Here is a 25,887-nt window from a genome sequence, read left to right on the forward strand (position 1 = left end):
ATAACCGTAAAAGTTTGAGGGAGCAGGATTCAAGAAATGATAAAAACTGAAGGGGAACCATATTAGATCAATCTGTGCTACTGAAGCAGAAGCACTAAGTTATTTGAACCATGCCTTCTGGGTCTGGAACAACCTCTCTGAAAATAAAATATCTAGGCAGCCTCAAGCTGATGGCATATTGGATGGTTGTGATTTAGAGCTAACAAAATGGAAAGTAGTTCCAAATTCTGAAGAGGGAAAAGCTTACTGCTGGTATCAAGGGGATGCTCATTGTGGTTGCTTGCTGGATTGATAGGTCCAGTATGATTGATTACATCTCCAAGGTTAACCTACTTAAAGAAAACTGTGAGCAGGCAATAACTGGACAAAAATTCACTCCTGTGGACCTTAATCCAGTTTTTGTGTAGATGAGTATATTGACTGCACACCGAAAAGTATCAGTATCAACTGACCAGTGGAGTATTCTTAGGTATGAAAACCTATCTGTGAAGATAAATATAATTTGTTAAATGTTATTGAAAATTAAGTCCATAGGGTTTATTCCCTTGGGAAGGATGCAACGGATTTCAACTGCAAAGTTACTTGCCAGAAACATTACAAGAGCATGAAAACCTGCTTACCAGCTTGTGGGAGATCCTTTACCCCATGGGCCACAGCAGTTCAAGCAGAAAGCTCACTAACATCTTCTTGAGGGCACCGAGCAATGGGCAATAAATCCCTAGCTCACCAATGATGCACGTAACCTCAGGATGAATATTTGAAAAATGTGCATGCTTCTTGTATATCAATCCAGTTGCCAGTCACTGCATTCATGCTTAGGGGGCATAAGAAATGCAAACTGCAGTGTAAGTCTTAAAGACATATCAATTTAAGGGAGCAGCTGTGATATTACTGCATACTTCTGTCATACACTTGTCATCATTTATGTGGTGATGAGGTTAGAAAGTTCTGTATTTGTTTATATTTTCAATTGGCCAATTTTAGCTTCTTTTGAAATGGAAGAATTCCGCACATTGGCAGGCTTCTACTTCGTTGCTGGTGCCTTAAACAACATCTGCAGTAACGTGATGGCCAATCACGAGGAAGCATTGAAATAACATTGTGGGAAGCAGTGCACAGGAAGGTGTGCCACTGTCAAAAGTAACAGCTAGACAGTCTTTCGTGGGAGTAATGCAGCATTCAGGACAAGACTGCAGTACCAAAATAAGGTCAATAATCTCAACACGAGATATAGAATAGCAGGTACAAATAAGCATTTCTTTGAGGATCGACACCTGTATTTCACAATACTTTATCTGCTCCACTTAAAGTCATAAAGTAATACAGCGTGGGACAGACCCTTCAGCCCAACTCATCTATGATGACCAAGATGTCCACCTAAGCTCGTCCCATTTCTCACATCCCCCTAAACCTTTCCTATCCATATACCCGTCCAAATATATTTTAAATGTTGTTATTTTATCCATTTCAACCATTTCCTCTGGCAGCCCATTTCATATATGCACCACCCACTATGTGAAGAACTTGCCCCTCAGGTCCCTTTTAAATCTTTTCCCTCTCATCTTAAACCTATGTCCTCGAGTTTTTGATTCCCTTTCCCTTCCCTGGGAAAAAGACCGGTGTCATTCACCCTATCTATCCCCCTCATGATTTTATACACCTCCATAAGGTCACCCCTCAGTCTCTTACGCTCCAAGAAATAAAGTCCTAACCTGCTCAACCTCGCCCTATAACTCAGGCCCTTGAGTCCTGGCAACATTCTCGTAAATCATTTTCCTACTCTTTCTAGCTTAATGATGTGGTTCCTATAGCAGGGTAAACGAAACTGTACACAATACTCCAGGTAGGGCCTCACCAGTGTCTTGTACAATTCCTTGCAATATTCTCCAATTTCCCATTATAGAACTCCAATTAACCTGTTTATCATCCACCTTCTCTCCAGTTCACGCTGCTTCCTTCATCGCATGCAGGCTTCTGTTGCCTGGCTAACCTCCTTGCCTTCAGATACCTCAAATGCCCCAAAGTGTGATCTTGTAACTCTTTTGTGTCTTTGCACTACATAGCATGTGGCAACTAACCTCCCATATGGTCATGTGGCTGAAGTACCAGGAAGGTGGTAGGATCAGATGGAAGAAATTGTTGTGGGGAGATGATGGTGAGGTTGGCAACAAATCCTGATCCCACAGTGCCTTTACGGTAATAAGTACAGAGGAACATGGTCTAGAGTCATAGAGTCACAGTACAGAAACAGGCCCTTTGGTCCAACGCATCCTCATCCTGCAGAGTGCCTTGGGGATTCAGAACCAGATTTATTATCACTGACTTCTATGACGTGAAATTTGTTGTTTTGAGGCAGGAGTACAGTGCAAAGACGTAAAATTAAGCCAGCTCTTCTGTTTATAATAACAAAATGGAGTTATTTTATTTAATGAGTGAACAAAATCACTCTATTTTGAGAATACAAATTGCTAAACTCATTTTTTTTCCACAATTGAAGTACTGAAGAGTTAACGAACATGTAGTCAGCATGAACGTGCATACATGGCTGAAGTACATTCTGATCCATGGTTCATGATCCATGAGGCATTAGCTTGTAATGGTAACAGTCTAAAACAAGGCCTTAACACTCATCTTCTGACTGATCCTTTGTTATGCAGGGAAGTTCCCAGATTATGGATAAATCCATTGGCCATATTGATCAGCCAGCACTATATTACCGCATGAATTTCCTTCTCCATCTAAGTTGTTCAAAGTATGAACCATGGCACCTTAGTGGATTGTATGCTCAAACTCAGCTGGTTCATGAAAAGATTCATGGTACTTCAATAACTATACATTAGCAGAAGAGAGTTTACTTTTTCAATTGGAAAACACTGTTGTTCATATTTTATTATCACTGGTCTGTCAAATAATTGCAGAAGCTTCTTTCTATAAACAGGGAAGGTAACATTGTGAAATGTCATTGTGCCAGTTGAACACGATGTCTGTGTAATGTGTGGCAATTTGAGGTTTCTTCCTCCCTCCTATGAAAAACATGACAAGGGCTTTTGGTCAGATGTCAGCTTCATATAATGAATTCCTAACCCTAGCCAGAATTTCTTGGACAGAAGCTAAGAGAAGGCATAAAAGAGAAAAAAAAAACACAGTTGGAGAAATCCTTTGTCAACATGCATGACATCTGCTGGAGTTGATTGGCATTCACCCTCCCAATCACGGTTTGCGAATGGTATTAGTGTCAGCAAGAGGAACACAATGTAAGTGAAAAATGGCATTTTTTTTTAAACATGATACATTGCTGTAGAGAGCAAGAAAAATGTGTTGGAGCACAGACTGCTTGGCCAAAGGAGTAGATGAGGCAAAAGTAATTGCATCTGATAAGAAAAGATTTAATAAATGTTTGGAAGACACGGAGCTACTGGAAGAGCAGGGGAGAGGCATTATCTTTGGATTGCTTCAACTCATTCACTACATTATGAAAGGCCTCTTTAAAGACATGACCATAAAGAACGACAACTTTATATACATAATTTGCATCCTGTATTAGGGTTCTTTTACTTTGAAAATCAATATATTGAAAACAGACAAGACAGAATGCCTTTCAGTGGAGTTTAGGGTTTCAATAGTGTCAGCTAAATCATTCTTCAGAGAAAGTGCATTTAAGCTTTGGAGGCGGCCACTGCTGTAGGTGGAAATGTCACTCATCATGATTACCTGCACACTTTGCTTTATCAGTCAACAGAACTGAGGAGATGCAAGTTCCGCAGTCATCATAGTTATTCCTGTTCTTGAAGTTATAGCATCATAGAGTCATAGAATCTTAGAGTCATACAGCACAGAAAAAGGCTCTTCAGCCAACCAAGTCTGCACTGACCATCAACCACCCTCTTACACAAATCACATTCTTTCTCTCCCTTCCATTGGGCAGAAGATACAAAGGCTTGAGAACACATACACCAGGCTTACGGACAGCTTCTATCTCGCTGTTATAAGACTCTTCAATGGACCTCTTGTATGATAAATATGAACTCTTGATCTCTCAGTCTACCTCATCATGGCCTTACACTTTATTCACCTACCTGCACTGTACTTTCTCTGAAACTGTAACACTATTTTCTACATTCTGCTATTACTTTTCCCTTTGTACTACCTCGATGTAATTATGTTTGGTATGGCCTGTCCAGGTGGCATGCAAAACAAAGTTTTTCACTGTATCTCAGTACGTGACAATAATAAACCAATTACCAATTTTTATTCTCTCCAGGTACCGATCAACTCTCCCCAGATTCTACCACTCACCTCTACACTAGGGGAACTTTACAATGACCAATAAACCTACCGACACACACATCTTTGGAATGGAATCATAGATTCATACAGCACGGAAACAGGCCCTTCAGCCCAACTGGTCCATGCCAACCAAGATTCCCATCTACTCTAGTCCCATTTCAGAATCATTTGACTGCTATCCTTGAAGTCATGACATCATTTGGCCTATTGTGCCTGGGCCAGCTCTTTCTGCCAACTATCCAGTTGGTTCTACTCCGTCAATCCATCCACAAACTTTTGCAATTACTCACCTTGAAGTGTCTGTTCCGTTTTTAAAGTTGTTGTTCTTTCTGTTTCAACCACTCTCAGGCAGGCCATTTCAGATCTCAACAACAATATAATGTCTCTTCATTGCTACAGTGATTCATTAATACACTAACAAACTTACCTTAATAAAAAACAAAAAGTGCTGGAAATACTCAGCAGGTCAGGTTGCATCTGTGAGAAGAGAAACTGAGGCAGGCATGGTAGTGTAGCAGTTAGCATAATGCTATTACAGAACCAGTGACCTGGGTTCAATTCCAGTCACTGTATGTAAGGAGTTTGTACGTTCTCCCTGTGCCTGCATGGATTTCCTACAGGTGCTCTGGTTTCCTCCCACATTCCAAAGGCGTACGGGTTAGGAAGTTGTGGGCATGCTATGTTGGCGCCGGAAGTGTGGCGACACTTGTGGGCTGCCCCCTGAACCCACTAGGCAAAAGGTGCATTTCATTGTGTGTTTCGATGTACATGTGACTAATAAAGCTGTTGTAGCGGCTGCTACCGCGATGTGAAAAAACAAGACGCCAGTCAAAGGGTTTCAGAACAAGAACTGCTTTATTTTCCCACCTTGCACGGGCCTTTTAAGAGCCTGTTCCCACCCACTCCAAACGGCAATGACGTATATTCTATGTCATCAAATCTTTCCCACGCGCGGGTTCTCCCTGTCGCTCGGGGAAGACGAAGGCCACCGCCATCTTGGGCCTCGTCACTCCGACAATGCGCGACCCGATTGCCGAGCCGGTTCACTTGCTCGGACGGTGAGTCGCTACACAACCCCCCCCCCCCCCCCCAGAACCGGCGATACGGTCCCCAATGTCCACAGGCTGTGTTAGCCATCACTTAGGAGGTCGGCCTCTGCGTCGCAGTGCTGGAACCTCGACCGGTTGTTGCAGATCTAAATGGGCCGGTTTGAGGTGGTCCGTCATGAAGACCTGTTCCTTGCCCCCAACGTCCAAAATAAAGGTGGATCCATTATTCCTGATGACTCGGAACGGCCCCTCGTATGGTCGTTGCAACGGTGCCCGAGGTGTGCCCCTGCGAACAAAATCAAACTTACAGTCTCGTAGTTCTTTGGGCTTACAAGATGGGGCTTGACCGTGCCACGAGGTGGAAACCGGGGCCAAGTTGCCGAGCCTCTAGCGCAGTCTTTGCAGGACTGCCGTGGGTTGTTCCCCTTGATCCGGAAGGGCGGGTATGAAATCCCCTGGGACAACCAGGGGGCACCCCATACACAAATTCAGCTGACGAAGCATGGAGGTCTTCCTTGGGGGCAGTGCGTATGCCAAGCAGGACCCAAGGCAGTTCGTCGACCCAGTTGGGACCCTTCAGGCGGGCCATCAAGGCTGATTTCAGATGGCAGTGGAAACGTTCCACTAACCCGTTTGATTGAGGGTGGTAAGCCGTGGTGGTGTGCAGCTGCATTCCCAGCATGTTCGCTAATGCAGACCAGAGGCTGGAGGTGAATTGGGTGCCTCTGTCTGAAGTGATGTGGGCTGGAACACCAAAACACGAGATCCAAGTTGTGAGCAGCGCCCGGGCGCAGGAATCAGTCATGATGTCAGATAGAGGGGTTGCCTCTGGCCACCTCGTGAACCGGTCCACGATGGTAGGGAGGTACCGGGCTCCTCTTGAAACCGGCAGAGGGCCCACGAGGTTGATGTGGATGTGGTCGAACCTTCTACGGGTAGGCTCGAACTGCTGTGGCAGGACTTTGGTGTGTCATTGGATTTTCGATGTCTGGCAGTGCGGACAAGTCCTGGCCCACTCACTGACCTGTTTGCGCAGGCCATGCCAGACAAACTTGCTGGCGACCAGTCGGACAGTCGATCTGATGGATGGGTGCACCAACCCGTGTACCAAGTCGAAAACGCGTCTCTTGCCAGGCTGCAGGAACTATAGGGCGGGGTTGACCTGTTGCGATGTCGCAAAGTAGGGTCTGCCGACCTGGACCAACCAAGAAATCTTGGAGCTGCAGGCCCGAGACTGCAGTTCTGTAGCTGGGCAGCTCGTCGTCGGCTTGCTGTGCGTCAGCCAGGACCGTGTAGTCGACACCCAGGGACAGGTTGTGGATGGTCGGTCTGGAAAGTGCATCAGCAACAACATTGTCCTTTCTGGAGACATGTTGGATATCCGTTATGAATTCGGAAATGTAGGACAAATGTCTCTGCTGACGAGCTGACCAGGGATCGGAGACTTTGGAGAAGGCGGGCGGCGCATTCATGACGGGAGAGGCCGAAGGTCCAAATCAGAAGGTCTTTGAAAGCCGGGTACTTATCTTCCTCCGGAGGAGACTGGATGAAGTCTCCGACCTGGGCGGCTGTCTCCTGGTCCAGAGAGCTGACCACATGGTAGTACTTTGTGGAGTTGGAGGTGATCTGGCGAAGGTGGAATTGTGCTTCGGCCTGGTTGAACCAGACACTGGGACAAAGTGTCCAAAAGGTGGGCAGCTTGAGTGCCACTGCGTTGGCTGCTGCGTTGTCATCCATTGAGCTGGTCCAAGATCCGTTTGGACTGTCGGGGTCACCAATGTAGCGGCTGCTACCGCGATGTGAGAAAACAAGACGCTAGTCGAAGGGTTTCAGAACAAGAACTGCTTTATTTTCCCGCCTTGCGCGGGCCTTTTAAGAGAGCCTGTTCCTGCCCACTCCAAACGGCAATGACGTATATGCTACGTCATCAAGTCTTTCCCGTGCGCGGGTTCTCCCTGTCGCTCGGGGAAGACGAAGGCCCACCGCCATCTTGGGCCTCGCCGCTTGAACGACGCGCGACCCGACTGCCGAGCCGGTTCGCCTGCTCAGGCTGTGAGTCACTACACTATCTTATAAATCAAACACCCTTTGTTATGCAAAGCTCTGACAAAGGGTCTTCGACCTGAAGCAAAGATGCCCAACTTCAGGCAATGCATTGTTATGAGATTTAGACAAAGATGAAACTCATATCCCACCAACAGTGGGATGTGGCAGAAAGCTATAGTATAATGTGGAAGAACTTTGTAATAGTTTAGAGTAGTGATATTATACAGTACATTCTACTAATTTTATTAACACTGATATATGCAATTAACATTGTTAAAAAGACACTGGTTTGGTCATATTTAATGTGTTAAACAGCTTAGTTAAAGTTGATTTGCTGTAGTGATTTGTCATGTGACAGGAACTACTTGTCATGCAACAGGAAGTTATTTGATCATGATGGTGAGGGCTTCACCTTTGGATTGGGATTGTGAACAGTGCCAAAGGCCATAAATGGAGAAGATATTCTTATATTCACTGTTGTCAGGAATCTGGAATAGCAGAAAGAATGTGAGAACACTGTTTTGCTTGAGATCTGTTAGTTTCTTGGATCAATTGAATGGACTTCTCTTGTGAATTATGATCACAAGTGGTGTCAAGGGCTAGTGAAGACTCTTGTATATACTTTCACCAGAGGTCTCCATAATAGAAGGGCTATGAGTGTAGTATTTACTTTAATAGGGCAAACTGTTTTATCCTTGTTACTAACTGCTTAATAAGACAATTTTCTCAAACAGATTGATCAAAATCATATTGTAATCAACCAGTGTTTTGCAACAAAGGCAATAATTGAAAAAGCAAAAACAAAAGCTAGAAATCTGAAATAAAAACAGAAAAGAACACAAGAAAATATGAGCAGGAGTAGGCCCGCAAGCCTCTCAAGTCTGCCTTGACGTTCAATATGATCGTGGCTGATCTATGTTGGCCTTAACTCTTGTTCTGTGCCAGTTCCCCATAACCCTTAATCTTTCAAATATTTATTTATCTCCACCTTAAATACATCTAATGATATGGCCTTCACCACCCTCCTAGGGCAGAGATTCACCAAACTCTGAGAGAAGAAATTGCTACCCACCTCAGTTTTAAATGAGTGGTCCCTTACTTTGTAACCATGTTCTCTAGTTTGTGACTCTATCAATGTAGCTGAAAATACTCACCAAGACAGGAAGACTCCTCCCCCACCTGCATCAATGACTAAGAGATTGGAATCTCTCTTGCCATGACACTGCCTGACCTGCTAATTATTTTCTGTTTTTATTTGTGGCAGAAGGCAGCAGTGAATTGGCACTCACCACACCCCAGATCCTGAGGCCATGACAGAAGGTAGAGTCCCATTTTGGAGGAATGGGCACCATCTTCCTGAGGAGGTATTTTGGTGTGGAGATAGCAGGGGATGCACCACCCACCCTGCAGGGTGAGGCTATTACAGCTTGACAGTAGGTCTCTGAGGAACTCCAAACACAAAGGGACCAGATCAAGAAGGGCTGTCTGTTAAACTAAGAATTCAAGGACCTTGTGCCAAAGTAAAGGGAGGCAATGGCCAATACCAGAGGACCTCCGTTTAAGGTGAGTGGAGGAAAGTTTAGGGGAGATGTTAGAGGTAGGTTTTCTGCACAGAGAGTGGTGCATGCCTGGAACGCACTGGCAGGGGTAGTGGTAGAAGCTGATATAATAGGGGCATTTAAAAGACTCTTAGGATGTAAAAAAAAATGGAGGGTTATGGGCTGAGATTGATCATGGAGTAGGTTTATATAGGTCAGCACAATATTAAGGGCTGAAGGGCCTGTACTGTGCTGTACTGTTCTATGTTCTAAAGAATATAGAGACTGGACAGTTATTTAGATAATTTCTTTATCATTATTAAAGGAGGGATGAAGTCCATGTATCTTTTCTAATATCAGTCCTTGGACAATAATGGTTCCTTTAATGTTGCTACCCATTTTAAGAATGATTTCATGTATCTCAATATTTCCTTTATTCACTTTCTAAGATGCTGAACTAGTTGGTAATTTAAATTATCAACAAAAGGTATCTTGCTCCTTAAGCAGTTTCAGGGCCAGCCAATGTCCTTATAGTTGCTTTCTTTTCAACAACCTCTTTTCTAGAAATTTCCAGCATCGAGCGCTATTTCAACACCAGAAACAGTCATGAAACCATCATGAATTAATACCTTATGCTATATAAATGTACACTATTTGTTAAAAAATTCATTATACTTATCCTAATGTAAAAGCCATAACTTGAAAATGATTTTTTGTTATTAGCAATATTTTGATCCTAATAATGTTTGTGATTTGTGACTTTTTTTTCAAAGTTATTTTATAAACATCAATTAAAAATATCATGACACTAATTCCCACATTTCTGTGGAATTGATATCTATGTGATTGGTTCTGCTGTGGCCATTTAGCAACCTTTGGGTCCAAATGGAGGGGATAATCTGTATTAGTTAATTAGACTAATCCAATCCTCAATCTATTTTAAACAATGAGCCCTGATGCTTTCATCCAGAGCACTGGTTTGGAAGATTTGCTGCTTGAATGGGTAAGGTCAGTGCTCCCAAAACCAAGGACAATACCTGCAAGTGCTGGTGGAGGGAAGGAGGCTGTAACAAATTCTTTGGCCTCTTTGATGGCATTGACCATTTTTTTCCTATTTGCTCAGCATAAAGTGATTGTAACAACTGCCACATTGGTTTGAGGTGAGGGGGAGGGGGAGGGGGATGGGGGCAAGAGTTCTCTCTGGGGATGTAAATAGGAAATACAGCTGAAATTATGTCCATTCATGCCCTTATTTTTTTTCTGATATTGATTAATGCCAATAACATTCCACCAATCTCATTTCCACATGCAAAATGTAAAACAATATTATTTACAGGGGATTCCAATTGTTAATCGTGGCCTGATAGTAGAAAAGATAAGTGTTGAATCTTCTTTGCCATCATCTATACAACATAGAACAGTACAGCACGGGAACAGGCCCTTTGGCCCACGATGTCTGTGCCGAACATGATGCTGAATTAAACATTTTCTGCCTGTATATGATCAATATCCCTCTATTCCCTCCATATTCATTTGTCTAACAGCTTCTTAAACACCACTATCTTATCTGCTTCCACCATCCCCACGACAGCCCATTTCAGACACTTACCACTCTCTGTGTAAAAAAAAAAGACTTGACCTGCACATCTCCTTTAAGCTTTACCCCTCTCACCTCGAATGCACATCCCCTAGCATTTGACATTTATAGCCTGGGATAAAGATTTTGACTGTTGACCGTATCTATGCCTCTCATAATCTTATAAACTTCTATGCACATGAAGCCCACCAGATCAGGAGCTCTTCTGCCTGCAAACCCCAAATATTAGACCCAAAAATGCTGCAATCCTTATTTCAATTCCCTCAATGTCATGTTGCACAAAAGAATTCCTGCAGGAACACATTTGATGGTAAGTATAAATGGGTGTAATTCAACAGAAATCAGCTTAAAACAATTTGGGAGATATGGTGGCAGAGCATTTGGTGTCACTGACTCACAGTCCCAGCAACCTGCGTTTGATCTTATCTGAGTGAAATCTCTACTCATAACTACGTGGATTTCTGCCAGCAGTTCTAGTTTCTTCTCACATTGCAGAGATATGCTGGGAGGTTAATTGACTACTGTAAATTGTCTCTTAGTTTAGGTTAAGTGCCAAAACAGAATTAAAGGGGAGTTGATGAGCATGTGATAGGGAATAAATTGTAGGGCTACAGGGAAATAAGACTGGGAATGAGACGGGTGAGATTACTCTGCTGAGAGCTGGCACAGACCCAATGGCCCAAATGGTCTTATTCTGTGTCTTTAGAAGTAAGAAAGAATGGCTCCAAGCGTGGCACAGTGGTGTAGCAGTTAGCGTAACACTATTACAGTGCCAGCGATCCAGGTTCAATTCCAGCCGCTCTCTGTAGGGAGTTTGTATTTTCTCCCTGTGTCTGCAATGGGTTTCCTCCGGGTGCCTCCCACATTCCAAAGACGTACGGGTTAGGAAGTTGTGGGCATGCTATGTTGGCGCCGGAAGCATGGCGACCCCAGAACACTCTACACAAAAGATGCATTTCACTGTGTGTTTCAATGTACAAGTGACTAATAAAGATATCTTATCAAGGAAAGCATCAAATTCACATTAAATTTTTTTCTTCAAGTATGATAATTAAAATTTCAACTTAACTGATCATCAGCTAGAGAAACCAGGACATCATGTTTTAGAACTTGCAAGTTAGGAAGTTTTTCAAATTTTGAAGATTTTAAATAAGAGTGCCTTTAAAGAAGAACTACAACGCTGTCTCATTAGGAGTTACCAAAAAGACACTCAACAAATTGCAATAAAACATCAGAAAAGATCCAGCTGTGCCAGAAAATTTGGCTGTAATTAGAAGAGAGGCCCCTGAGTAAGCATGGCTGCATGAGACACTGTAACCTGGACACAGGCTCAGATATTAGCTTTATATTCCTGATTTATGCATACTTCTTAAAGCAGGCACACAGGAAATTCCACACCTATGGGCAGTAAGTGACAGGATGAAAAGAAAATCTCAAGCAAACCAACACTGTATTTGAGGAGAAAGACTATTTGTTATCACTGCATTTGCTTGAAGTTCACACAGAAATGTAATTGTGTGATGATTATTTGAAGAGTGGTTCTGTGTTTTTTGCTCATGATTGACCTACTGATTTAGTAAATCTTGAAGAAGGAGATTATTGATAGTTATTATAAAATAAATGTTGTTATAATAAACATTAAGTTAAAATACATATGGGATTGTGAAGGTTAACTGGATGAATGCATTGTATCATTTGTACCGTGATTCCATAGGTATGGTATGATTGAAGGCAAATTCTTTTTTTTTACAAAGGGGTAATTGAATAAGAATTATCAGACAAGCCGCTAAGCCTAGTGCACTGTTGAGAGAAAAACATATAAGAAAGGAAAAAGTGGGAGTGAAAGAAAACAAAAGCTGATTTTAAAAAGGGATCCAAGAAGGAAAAGTCCAATTAATGCTACTTGATTGCCCCCTACAGTTGCAGTTTGCTTGATAATGCAATTTGACGTTCGAGTATATTTGTTTATGGGGTGAGAGGACGGTTCAGTCTTTGGGGAAAAAAAATATTTTTTCAGGATCAGGGTACCACTAGCACAACTAAAACTTGTTGCCTATCCCTAAATGCCTTTCAGACGGTTGTGATGGGGGCTGCCTTATTGAAATGACGTGGTCCTTCTGGTGAAGCTGCTCCCACACTCCTGCTGGGAGGGAGTTTCAGGATTTCAATCCATTGACTATCAAGGAACAATATACTCCCAAGTCAGGAGATGAATCTGCCAGTACTGGTAGTCCCGTGCACCTGCTGGTCTGGTCCGGTCCTTCTTGGTGATAGAAGCTGAAGGTGCTGCCTGAGTAGCCTGAGCAAGAAACCACAGTGCATTTTGTATATGGTACACAGTGTGGCTACTGTGTGTTGGTTTATGGTGAAAATGAATGTTTGTAGAATTGAATAGATGGGATTCCATTCAAGTAGGTTGCTATATCCTGGTTGGTGTCGAGCTTGTTGAGAGTTGGAGCTGCATTCACGCAAGCAAGTGGAGATTATTTCCTCACAGTCCTGATTTGTGCCTTGCAGATGGGGATGTGAGTCACTTGCTGCAGTATATCCAGTCTCTAACCTGCTCTTACAGCCATTGTATATATGTGGTGGTCTGGTTGAGTCTCCAGTCAATGGTGACCACCATGATTTTGATGGCAGAGTACACGTCAACAATAAGTGAAAATTAACATGAAAATTGGTGAAGTTGTGGATAGTGAGGGAAGGTGGTCAAAGAATACAGCAGGATATCAATCAGTTGGAAATTTGGCAGAGAATGGCAGATGGAATTTAATCTGGACAGGTGAGCAGTATTGCATTTTGAGAGGACAAGTACAAGATGAAAGTGCATATTAAATGGCAGGACCCTTTGGAGCGTTAGTATACAGAGGGATCTTGGGGTGCAACATAAGTGGATCGGGCGTTCAAGAAGGCATACGGCATGCTTGCCTTCATTGGTCAGAACATTCAGTATAAAGGCTGGGAAGTCATGTTGTTACTGTGTAAAACTTTGGTTAGGCCCCATTTGGAGTTCTATGTGCAGTACTAGTCACCACGCTACAGGAGGATGTGGAGGCACTGGAGAGGGTGCAGAAGAGGCTCACCAAGATGTTGCCTGGATTGTAGTGTATAAACCATAAGGAGAGGCTGGACTAGCTTGGATTGTTTTCTCTGGAGTGTAGGGGGTTGAAGAAGGACCAGACAGTGACTGTAACTTCTTGACCTTCACCGTAGCCTTGGAGACGGATAGTAGCAGACGATATGGGAAAGTATTTAACTGGGGGAGGGGGAATTATGATGTTATTAGTCAGGAACTTGGGAGCATAAATTGGGAACAGATGTTCTTGGGAAGTGCATAGCAGAAATGTGGAGGTTCTTTAAGGAATACTTGCATGGGGCTCTGGATAAATTTTTCCCATTGAGGCAGGGTAAGGATGGTAGAGTGAAGGAACCATGGTTGACACGAGAAGTAGAATATCTTGTCCAGAGGAAGAAAGAAGCTTACCTGAGGTTTAGAAAGCATGGATCAGACAGGGCTCTGGAGAGTTATAAAGTAGCCAGGAGGGAGCTTAAGAATGGACTTAAGAGAGCTAGAAGGGGCCATGAGAAGTCCTTGGTGAGTAGGATCAAGGAAAACCCCAAGGCGTTCCACACGTATGTGAAGAATAAGAGGATGACTAGAGTGAGGGTAGGACTGATCAGGGATAAAAGGGGAAACGCGCCTGGAGTCGGAAGAGGTAGGGGAGGTCCTTAATGAATACTTTGCTTCGGTTTCACCAGAGAGAGAGGCCTTGACGTTTGTGAGGATGGCGTACGACAGGCTGATATGCTAAGGCATGTCAATGTGAGGAAAGAGGATCTGCTGAAACTATTGAAAAAAATTAGGATAGATAAGTCACCGGGGAAGGACAGGATATATCCAAGGTTATTACAGGAAGCTAGGGAAGAGATTGCTGCGCCTTTGGCAATGATCTTTGCATCCTCACTGGCCACAGGAGTAGTACCAGATGATTGGAGGGCGGCAAATGTTGTTCCTTTGTTTAAGAAAGGGAGTAGAGATAACCCTAAGAATTACAGACCAGTGAGTCTTACTTTAGTGATGGGCAAATTACTGGAGATGATTCTTAGAGACAGGGTTTATGGGCATTTAGAGAAGCATAGACTGATGACAGACAGTCAACGTGGCTTTGTGAGGGGCAGGTTGTGCCTCACGAGCTGATTGAATTCTTTGAGGATGTGACAAAGCACATTGATGAAGGTAGAGCAGTGGGTGTGGTGTACATGGATTTTAGTAAAGCGTTTGACAAGGTTCCTCATGGAAGGCTTATTCAGAAAGTCAGGAGGCATGGGATCCAGGGAGACTTGGCTGTGTGGATTCAGAATTGGCTCGCCCATAGAAGACAGAGGGTGGTGGCAGATGGAGAGTATTCTGCCTGGAGGTCGGTGACCAGTGGTGTTCCACAGTGATCTGTTCTGGGATCCCTGCTCTTTGTGATGTTTATAAATGACATGGATGAGGAGGTGGAAGGATGGGTTAGTAAGTTTGCTGATGATACAAAGGTTGGTGGTGTTGTGGATAGTGTAGAAGGTTGCTGTAGATTACAACAGGATATTGATAGAATGCAGAGCTGGGCTTAAAAGTGGCCGATGGAGTTCAACCCAGAAAAGTGTGAAGTGATACACTTTGGGAGATTGAATTCAAAGGCAGAATACAAGGTTAATGGCAGGACTCTTAGCAGTGTGGAGAAACAGAGGGATCTTGGGGTCCACGTCCATAGATCCCTCAAGGTTGCCATGCAGGTTGATAAGGTTGTTAAGAAGGCGTATGGAGTGTTGGCCTTCATTAGTTAGGGTATTGAGTTCAAGAGCCATGAGGTAATGTTGCAGCTCTATAGAACTCTGGTTAGACCACACTTGGAGTATTGTGTTCAGTTCTGGAAGGATGTGGAAGCTTTAGAGAGTGCTGAGGAGATTTACCAGGCTGTTGCCTAGATTGGAGAGCATGTCTTATGAGCATTGGCTGAGCAAGCTGGAGCTTTTCTCTTTGGAGCAAAGGAGGATGAGAGATGACTTGATAGAGGTGTACAAGATGATAAGAGGCGTACAAGATGATAAGAGGCATAGATCGAGTGGACAGTCAGAGACTTTTTCCCAGGGCGACAATGGCTAACACGAGGAGACATAATTTTAAGGTGACTGGAGAAAGATATAAGGGATGTCAGGGGTAAGTTTTTTTTTTACACAGAGTAATGGGTGCATGGAACGCACTACCAGCAGAGGTTGTGGGGGCAGATACATAAGGGACATTTAAGAGACTCTTAGATAGACACATGAATGATAGAGAAATGGGGGCTATGTGAGAGGGAAAGGTTAGATCTTAGAGCAGGATAATATGTCAGCACAACATTGTAGACTGAAGGGCCTGTACTGTGCTGTAGTGTTCTATGTTCTAGAAGTACAGTGTATAAAATTATGAGAGGCATAGTTAGGGTAGAGAGTCAGAGCCTTTTTCCCAGGAAGGAAATGTCAAATACTGGAAGACATAGTTTTAAGGTGAGAGGGGGAAAGTTTAAAGGAGATTTGCTAGGCAAGTTTTTTCATACAGTGGTAGGTGCCTGGAATGCACTGCCGGGGAGGTGGTAGCAGCAGATATGAAAGCAACATTTAAAAGGCATTTAGACAGATACAGGAACAGGCAGGGAATGGAGGGAAATGCAGGCAGATGGGATTAGTTTAGAATGGCATCATGTTCTGTACAGTCTCAATGGGCCAAAGGGCCTGTTCCTGTGCTGTACTCTTCTATGTTCTAATCCATTGAATTTAAGGGGGAAGTTTTTAGACTCTCAATTTTTGGACATGATCATTGTCTGTCACCTTTTATAACGCAAATGTTTACTTGCTATTTATCAGCCCATGTCCAAACCTTACCCAGGTCTTGTTATGTGCGGGTGGTGACTGCTTTGAGTACTGAGGAATTGGGAATAGAATTAAAAATTGCGTAATCATTGTGCAATCACCTTACAAAATATGGGATTTCCCATTATGGATCCCACGTCTGATTTTCCTCTAATCCAGACAAGTGTGAGATGATGCATTTTAGGAGGTCAAATGCAAGAAGAAAGTGTACAGTAAATGGCAGGGCCCTAAGGAGAACTGATACACAGTGTGATCTTGTGATGCAAGTCCACAGCTCCCAATGACCTTCATAAATTGCTGGTTAGGCCATTTTCAGTGGCCGTATTACTAGGCACGTTGAGATCCTGCAGTGAGACTTACAGTCAATGTCCACCTTTAGTTAAATTACTAGCTATCTCCTTGAAATATTTTGATGTGTATATATGCAGAAAAAAAACAATTTGTAAAAAGATAAGTATTTATAACTTTTTAATCCATACACTTTCTGTGAAGCACTTCAGAATGTTTATATGACACATTACAGGAGCTGCACATGGCTGTTTAGCCATCATCCTTGTTATAACAATAATAGGATTGGACTAGTTTGCCATGGTTTCATGAGAGCTATTTGCATGGGCCATGTGGTTTCTAACATCTCATACAAGACTGGAACTTTTAGGTTTGATGTTTAGCTCAGCTGTAGTCCCAAGGGATCATGTGGCTCGATTCAACATGTGTAAGTGGTAGGAGAGGGATCGAGACAATGAAAATAAATGGAGTTTATGAAGAAAGTCAAGCAGCTTCTGTCTTCTCACTATCTGACTGGAAGAAAGGTTGACATTTGTAAGTATGGGGTATACATTCTTCCTCTGAGTTCCCATGTATGCAGGAAGAGCAGGTTGTGCAATTGCACATTGCTGACCCATGATTCATAGGCTGTGGTTGAGCACTGTTACAATACTTACTGCACAGATATGCCTAAAAGCAGAAATAAAACATTGAACATAATAACGGCCATGAGTTAGAATGGCAAGATCCTATTTATCATTTAACTTCATGTGGTAACCTTTCAACAGAAACACCAGCATACTTGGCCATTTTAGGTTACCTTTCCTTTAATATCCATGTATCGCAATGTATAATAAAGGAAGCAGTCACTTCCACATTTTTTTGTTTGTAACCTAGCAATATTCTGAAAAAAGATTTGTAATTTTGACTTGACTAATTAGTTACAGTGGAGAGCAAAATAATGCATTGAAAAGAGCATCTTGATCAAGCCAGTCAGATTTCCAGTAGGATAAAATGACCCCAAGTGCTTTGAGTAGACAGTTAGAACACATCATCACTCATAACATTGACTGTGTCATCTGCTGTCTATGTGAAGTAAACTCAGGAGAGACTGGTCATTGGGTGCAATTGTACTAATATGTTTGCTTACTTTATTCACATTTTCAATCTGATTGGCTTGATTAGGACTCTCATCCAATTGCCTTTCCACCTCATTAAGATGTCAGTTTGTTTTATTGCACAGATTATCCATTTCCATGCTTTTGCTGCACTATAGTCTTGCTCTTGCTTAGACCTCCCTGTCCCAAGGAGAACTCTCAAATTTCCAATGTCTTTTTACTGATGTCCACCATTTCTGGTGGCATTCTGGCTTTTCTCCTCTGTATTTTGTCCATCTTTCCTAAAGTGTGATTGACTATAAAATCCAAGTGTGGCCTAACCAATGATTTATGAAGACCTCAGATAACATTTTGGTTTTATAGTCTATTTCTCTCATCATAAACCCAATGACTATGTCTTCTCATCACCTTATCAATTTGCCACCTCCACAGATAAGTGTATGTGGGAACCAAGGACTCTCTGCTCATCAACTTTGCCTTTAAAATTCTGTCAGAATCAGCTTGCTATGGCTTGCATCTCTGGAAAGAGATCTTCAATGTTATCTCTGTGGCAATGAAGACATTGCCAGATCATCTAGGCATGTTCATCTCCTACCAGGGTTTCTGTTCCTTCTGTGTGACTGAGGTACAACCAGGAAAGGCTTTTCATGCAAACTGCACAAGGTTCTCAGGAAACTGCCTTCTCATTTCTGTTCTATACCAGTCCAACATCCCTGATCTTTGTACCTCAAAGCTGGTTGTTGAGGGACAAAGAATACTCATTTAACACAAGATGATAAAAAAACTGCAAATGCTGGAACCACCAGGAAAGACTCAAGTTGGACAGTATTTGCAGAAAGAGAAACAGCTGTGCCTAGTGGCTGGTGCCTTCTCTGAAGCATGGGGCCTTGGGTATTGATACCAATGAATGCCACTTGATACTGATGGGGATCAGGACCGATGTGGTGATGCCCTTTAGTATGCATTAGTCAGCCTCCAGGATAGCTGTGGCATGCTGCACTTGACAGAACATTGCAAACTGTTACACATTGGAGCTGCAGGAGAGATGGAATCCAGCTCTCAGAACCTCAAAAGATGATCCTGCAGAGGAGGGCAGCAACACATTGTGATCAGTGCACCAACAGCACCCACTGCTGGCTGGACTGGCCTCCCTCTTGTGAGGCTGACTTTGCTTCCACAGTAGATCCATCAAACAGATACACCCAAAAGCCACTTCTTCTGCCCTGAACCACACACCCTCTAACACTAATTAATCAGTGTCTCACTCCCTCTCTCATTTTCCCACAGCCCCCATTGCTCAGGGTCAATTCATGACTATTCCCTTCATCAGGCATATGAGTCAGCACCTCAGTGTCAGGACCTTGCCTGCTAGTTACCAAAAATAGGAAAGACTGGAAAGAGATGCGGAAGATTAGTCTTTATCTGGATCAAATTTATAACAGAAATTTAACAATCTAACATTTTGTAATGCAAATAAACCTACTTCTTCCTCTTATCACTTCTCTGTGGTACAAGTTGTGGCTTCTACGAAGATAGAGCCCAGTCACTCCAGCCTCTGTTCTGAAGGCTCTTGGGTGATTCTCTGCATTATGGAGCCTGTTTCATCCCTACCACGTACTCAGCCTGCAGGTGGCAAGTAAACTCAGCCTTGGGAATACGAGGCATGAGTGAGGGAACAGAAAACAGGCTAGAAGTGGGTGTGCTTTGAGCCAGATCCTGCCTTCTCTGTCTTTTCAGGAACATCCTTTTCTCATCTCAGCCACACTTTCCTCTCTGCTTCAGATCAATGGCCAAGGCTGGGATATCATTCACCATCTTATTACCCATTCATTTTACAGTATATGGGTGTCTCTAGCAAGGCCATCATTTATTGCCCATCCCTAAGTGCCCTCTGCAAGGTCACGGTGAGCTGTCTACAACTGAGTTGCTTGTAGGCCATTACAGGATATTGGCCTAGATGCTGTAGGTGTGGATTTACATAAAGGCCAAACTAAGTTGGCAGATTTCCTCCCCTTGTGGGCATTTGTGACCCAGATGGCTTTTTACCACAATCTAATAATTTCTGTGATCATCATTACTGAGACTAGTTTTTTTTCCCCCAAAAAATTCCACAGCTAACTCTGGCTCCTAGATTATTAGTCCACTAATTTAACCACTGCACCACCACGTCTGTAAACCTTATTCAAAGTATGCAAGCCGGTGAAGGACTGCATGATTGCTAAATTGAAAGGATCACTGCAAAGTTTTGCAATCTCATACTGCATATGCTTGAGGCACTCTTGCAGTCCCTCTGCAAGGAGGGCATTGCAGCTGGGAAGACAGCTGTCAATCATGTGCTCCCTGCTGCACTCCACCCCCAACACTCCCCAGTGTCCCATAGTTTCCAAATTATCAGTGGTCTGAAGATACAGTAAAATGAGGTCAGCTGAATGGAGCTTGGAGCACCCTGTCCCCTCACAGAATTTCAACTTCCTTTCTCCACCTCCTGCCCTTGATCAGTTGTGGATATGCAAGTCTCCAAGTGAAAACCCAGTTTTCATTGTTTTTTGTTGTTCTAATTGTGTTCTCTTGTAAAACTTGTGTATAATTTATGCCTAATTTGTGTTTTTCTTGTGAATGCTGCTTATCTGATGCTATGTGCCTATGATACTGCTGCAAGTAAGTTTTTCCATTGCACCTGTGCATACATGTACTTATGCATATAACAATAAACTCAACTTTGACTGACTTTTTCTGCCCACTGACTTTCTGAAATCACTCCTGATCTACTGGTGTCCTTTGATGGTGATGACAGCTGCATAGAAGAGATTACTTAGGGGAGTGATCACCTCTAAGCAGCAGTCATGATTTGCAATCCAGATCTCCACCCTGGGGAACATGACAACTCTATGGAAGATAAAACATGAATGTTTTCCACCAAGCATGTTGAAAATTATTGTACATGTGATCACACTTCACTACCTGATGTCAAGTCTATTGGTATTTGTTTATGAGATCATCTCACAAAGCAACTCAAAAAACTGCAGAAATCTGGAAAGACTCAGGTCAGGCAGCATCTGTGGAAAGTGAAACAGTTAATGTTGCAGGTCAAAGAACCTTCATTTTCCCCACATTATCAACCCCCCCCCCCCCCCTCCAACATCTACCACTCATCTACATACTAGAGAGTGGCAAATTAACTTACCAATCTGAATGTCTTTGGGATGTGGGAGGAAACTATAGTACGTGGAAGAAACCCACATGGTCACAGGGGGAAATCTGCAAACTGACTTCACACAGGATGCCTGCAGTCAGGATTGAATCTGGGTCTCTGGCACAGAGGCAGTGGCACTACTAGCTGCACCACTGTGCCACCTTACCTTGTGCTAGTTCCAGCCATGCTTTCCTGGTTTCCCCAGTCAACTTTCCCCACCAATTGGTAGCATGTTGTATCCCTCCAGATCCTCAGACTGTCACATCAATTCCAGGGAGATGACATTAGTCTGAGGTTCAGCTTCTCACTCTATGGTGAGAAGTACTTTGTCTACTTTGACTCCCAACTCCAAACTCCTTCAAGTTGCATGTTATGTGTCCCTTCAAATGATGCAGTCAAAATTATTATTGTATCCATTGGGTTGGGAAATAGAAACTTTGTGTTATTGCAATGGTGCAGTTAAAAACCCACTGATACATTGCACTCACTTCCAGTGCAATACTGGACCAACAGCATGCTCAGCAGGTCAAATCCAACCCAAGACAAACCCCTGAAGTAACCTTTATCTACCTTGGTGTTATTTTCCCCCTTTCTGGGATTGACAATCATTTCTTTCAGCATTTCATGCAGCAAGAGTCCCTCCTGTCCATCAGCTGTCACATTCTTAATCATTCTCTTCACAGGTTGGAAAGACATTTTTATATCCAGAGATTTCCTCCATTCTATACACTTGACATTTTAGAAAACTAAAGACTTAAATGCCAATGATGCATGCCAGTTATCACTTTTAAATGACTCAGATGCTAATAATTTCACTATGTACCATGGGTTAGTATTTAACTCCTGTGTCCTGTCAAGATCAATCTGCACTGATTGTTATGGACAAGTTAATTCCTCAGTGAACTGACTGGACATCCCACAAGACAGTCTTCCCTTTACCTTCTCACTGAACAGCATTCACTGGATGTCCTTGTTCGACTTTCTTCAATAAGCTACAGCCTGAAATGCAGAACCTGGTAACAGAAAGAATTAAACAGTTCAACAACAAGTTGCATAAATGAACTCTGAATCACAAAGCATTATTTATATTCTCTCTTAATGGAGATAATGTAGCTCTAACAGAGTTGTACAACTCAGCAGAAGGCTGTTCAGCTTATTGCCTTTAGTCTGGCTTCCTGTTAAACCAATCCTTGAATATTTTCATTTTTGCTTTCCTTCCAAATGCATGTGTTAATGGGAAAAAAATGCTCCAGGGTTTTCAACATAAAATAATGTCTCACAAAAGATCTTTCAAAGGCTACACACATCCCAGCACATTCCTTTGGATGTCAGACACCTCCACCCTACTCTACCTAACTTCTGCTGATCCCTACTGCCAGATATCCCACCAGCTCCCACTCACCTCTATTCCCAGTGCCTTGAGAGCTGGCATCGAATTTCAAACACAGGAGTGTGTGAAGGGTGGATGAACCTATGCTTTCAGTCATGAATTCTCCCTCCCACTCCCACCTCAGACTTGGGGGAGGGGGATAGAAGATTGTGGGAGTGAGTGAAGAAGAGGGGCAGAGAAAGGGAGGAGAGCGAAAAGAGGTGGGAGATCAGAAATGGAGTGGTGGGAAGAGAAGAGGAAAGACAGGAGAAGGGGGAAGAGACCACGACCGAGAATGAGAGAGACAGTGTAGCCAGACATTAAGATATAGAAACAGAGGGTAGGCAATTCAGGTGCTGGAGCCTGCTCCATCATGCAGTGATCCAATTTTCCACATCTAATTTCCTACTCTATCCCCAAAACCCTTGATTCCCCTACCAATTAAACATCAATCTATCTCAGCTTTGAATATATTCCAGGATTCAGCCTACAGTTTTCTGGGACAAAGAGCCAAAGACTCAACCATCTGAGAGAAAAAAATCCTCATCTTTGTGTTCAATGTGAGCCCCCTCATTTTGGGATGACAGCCTCAGTACTAGATTCTCCTATAAAGGAGGACATCACCCCTGCATTTACCCTGTCACATCCCCTAAGGATCTTCCATGTTTCAATAAGATTGACTCATTCTTTTAAACTACATGTTGTGTGGAAAGGTTCTTTCAGAATCTTAAAGATGGAAGACTCTGGACACAGGCTCTGGATTTTAAAAATATTTTAATCACAAAGGCAAACACAGGAACAGAATGAATGGGAACAGATGCACACACACACAGGGGACCACAAACATGAGGGGGGAATCACAACAAGGATGAGATACACACACAAACACACAATAAACAAGGTACAGCTTATCAAGGGATAAGCACTTCAATGCCTGAATACCTTGACCCAAACAAGCATTGGCTCTAACACTCCCTGGAATCTGACTAAGACCCTCCCAAACCACATGGTGGTGCACACTCTTACCAGTGGTCTCTGCAGCATTATCTCACTATTCCTGGGGCAGTCAAGAGAAGAAGGGTTAGGGAAGTGCAACACTCTTTATAGTGCTGGAAGGCTGGGTGGAGCCAGCCCCATAATTTAGACAGGCCAATGTTCAGGCAGGTGCAGGAGCAAAGGTGCTCTCCAAGGCCAATCCCTATGCCCACACCTGATGGGTGGGGTGGAGCCAAACCTTGATTGACAGTGGTGTCACTTCCAATCTGATAAGCAATGCTACCCTCCAACCAGAGTGGTCAGTGTTGTTACTGTCACGTGACAGCCATGTGCTTTCATACTACACTACCATTAGTGATGACTGAACCTGTTTCACTTGTCTTCGTAGGACAAATCATCCTGGTGAACCTTCTCTGAACTGCCTCCAATGATAATATATCTTTCCTTAACTAGAGGGACCAAAATTGTACACTGTACTCTAGGTATCGTCTTACTAGTGTCTTGTTACAGTGACAGGAGTACTTCCCTACTTTATATTCCAAACCATTGAAATAAGGGCCTTCTGCCTTTCCTGTTTGCTAACTTTCTGTATATTATGTTCAAGGACCTCCAAGCCTCTTGGCACTGCAGTTTTCTGCAGTCTCTCCCAATTTAAACAGTAATCTGTTTTATCATTCTTCACTCCAAAATGAACTACTTCACATTATCCACTGCTTGCAACTTTTTTCTCATTCATTTAACGTATCACTATCCCTCTGTAAAGTGACTGTATCCTCCTCGTAGTTTGTCTTCCATCTACTTTTGCGTAATCTACAAAATTGTCTACAGTATGTTTGCTTCTTTCTCTAATTCATTAATATATTGCAAACATCTGCATTCCTAGCACTGATCCATGTGCACCCCACTGGTCACAAGTTGCCAACCCGAAAATGACCCCTGTATCCCAATTTGTAGTTTCCTGCTGGTTATCCAATCCTCTATCACTCCTAATACATTACCTCCTATGCCATGAGCCTTTATATTGTAAAGTGATCTTTTGTGTGTCACCGTGTTGGACATCTTTTGAAAATACCAAATATATTCCATCTACTGATTCTCTCCTGTACTTCCTAGCCGATGCTTCCTCAAAGAATTCTCATGTGTTTTTTAGACATGGTTTCCCCTTCAGGAAGCCACAGTGACTCTGCTTGATTAGATTATAACTTTCCAAATTACCTTCTTAATAACTGATTCTAACATTTTTCCAACAATGGATGTTAGACTAACTAGCCTAAAGTTACCCACTTTTTTCCTCCCACCCTTTTTGAATAAGGATATCACATTGGCAGTTTTCCAGTCCTAAGGATTTTGGAAAGATTACATCCAATACATTCACCATCTTTGTAACCACTTCTTTTAGATCCTAGGATACCAACCATCTGGTCCAGGGGAGAAACCAACCTTAAGCCCCATTAGTTTGCTTAATACTTATTCTCTAGTTATTCTTGGCAGTTAATTCCTTCTCCCTTTTGTTATATTACTGGGATGTCCATAGTGTCTGTTACTGTAAAGACTGATACAAATATTTGTTTAGCTCCTCTGTTATTTCTTGTTCCCTAAAGCTATTTCACCAGTCTCATTCTCTAAAGGGTATATTTTCACTTTGACCTCTCTCTTCCTTTTTATGTACTTAAAGAAGCTTTTATTGTCAGTTTTTATGTTTCTCACTAGTTTATTTTCTCCTGCTTTATTTATTTTTGTTCTCCTTTGCTGGATTCTGCATTTGTCCCAATCTTCAGGCCTACCACTGACTTTTGCCACATTACGTTTTCTCCTTTGACTTTTATATCCACATAACGTCCTTAGTTAGGCATAATTGGCTCATTCCACCACCACCACCCCCCCCCCCCCCCCCCCCCCCCCCACCTGCTTCTCCTGATAATCTTTTCTCCTCATTGGGATATGAATTTGCTGGGAGTCATGAGTTATCTTGTGGTCTGCCACTGCTTATCTAATATCTTATTGTCTAATCTATTTACCCAGTCCACTTTAGCCAATCTATTCATATTCCTTAGTAATATCTTCTTTACAAAAAAAATACAGTTGTTTCATTCCTAAGTTTCTCACTCTCAGACTATCATGCTGTGACCACTATTCTGTAAGGGATCTTTTACTCTAAGATCATTTATTAAACCTGTCTCATTACAAATTATCAGCTTCCTGCTTCGCTCCATAAAGTATTGTTCTAGGAAACTATTCCAAATGCACTCTACAAGTTCATTCACGTGCTGCCAATTCTAATTCTATTAACTCAATCTAAACTGAGAGTAAAGTCTCTCCTATTAATGCACTATTATTTTTACATGCCCTCATTATTTCTTGCTTTATACTCTCTCCTACAACGTGGCTACTGTTTGGAGGCCTATGCACTACTCCAACCATTGTTTCCTTGCCCTTGCTATTTTTTTTACTTCCACCCAACTGAAATCTACATCTTCTAAGCCTAGATCATCTCATTTAATCTTTTACTTATTAGAAATTAAAATATATAAC

Source organism: Pristis pectinata, chromosome 10 (assembly GCF_009764475.1).
Source record: "Pristis pectinata isolate sPriPec2 chromosome 10, sPriPec2.1.pri, whole genome shotgun sequence".
NCBI lineage: Eukaryota > Metazoa > Chordata > Chondrichthyes > Rhinopristiformes > Pristidae > Pristis > Pristis pectinata.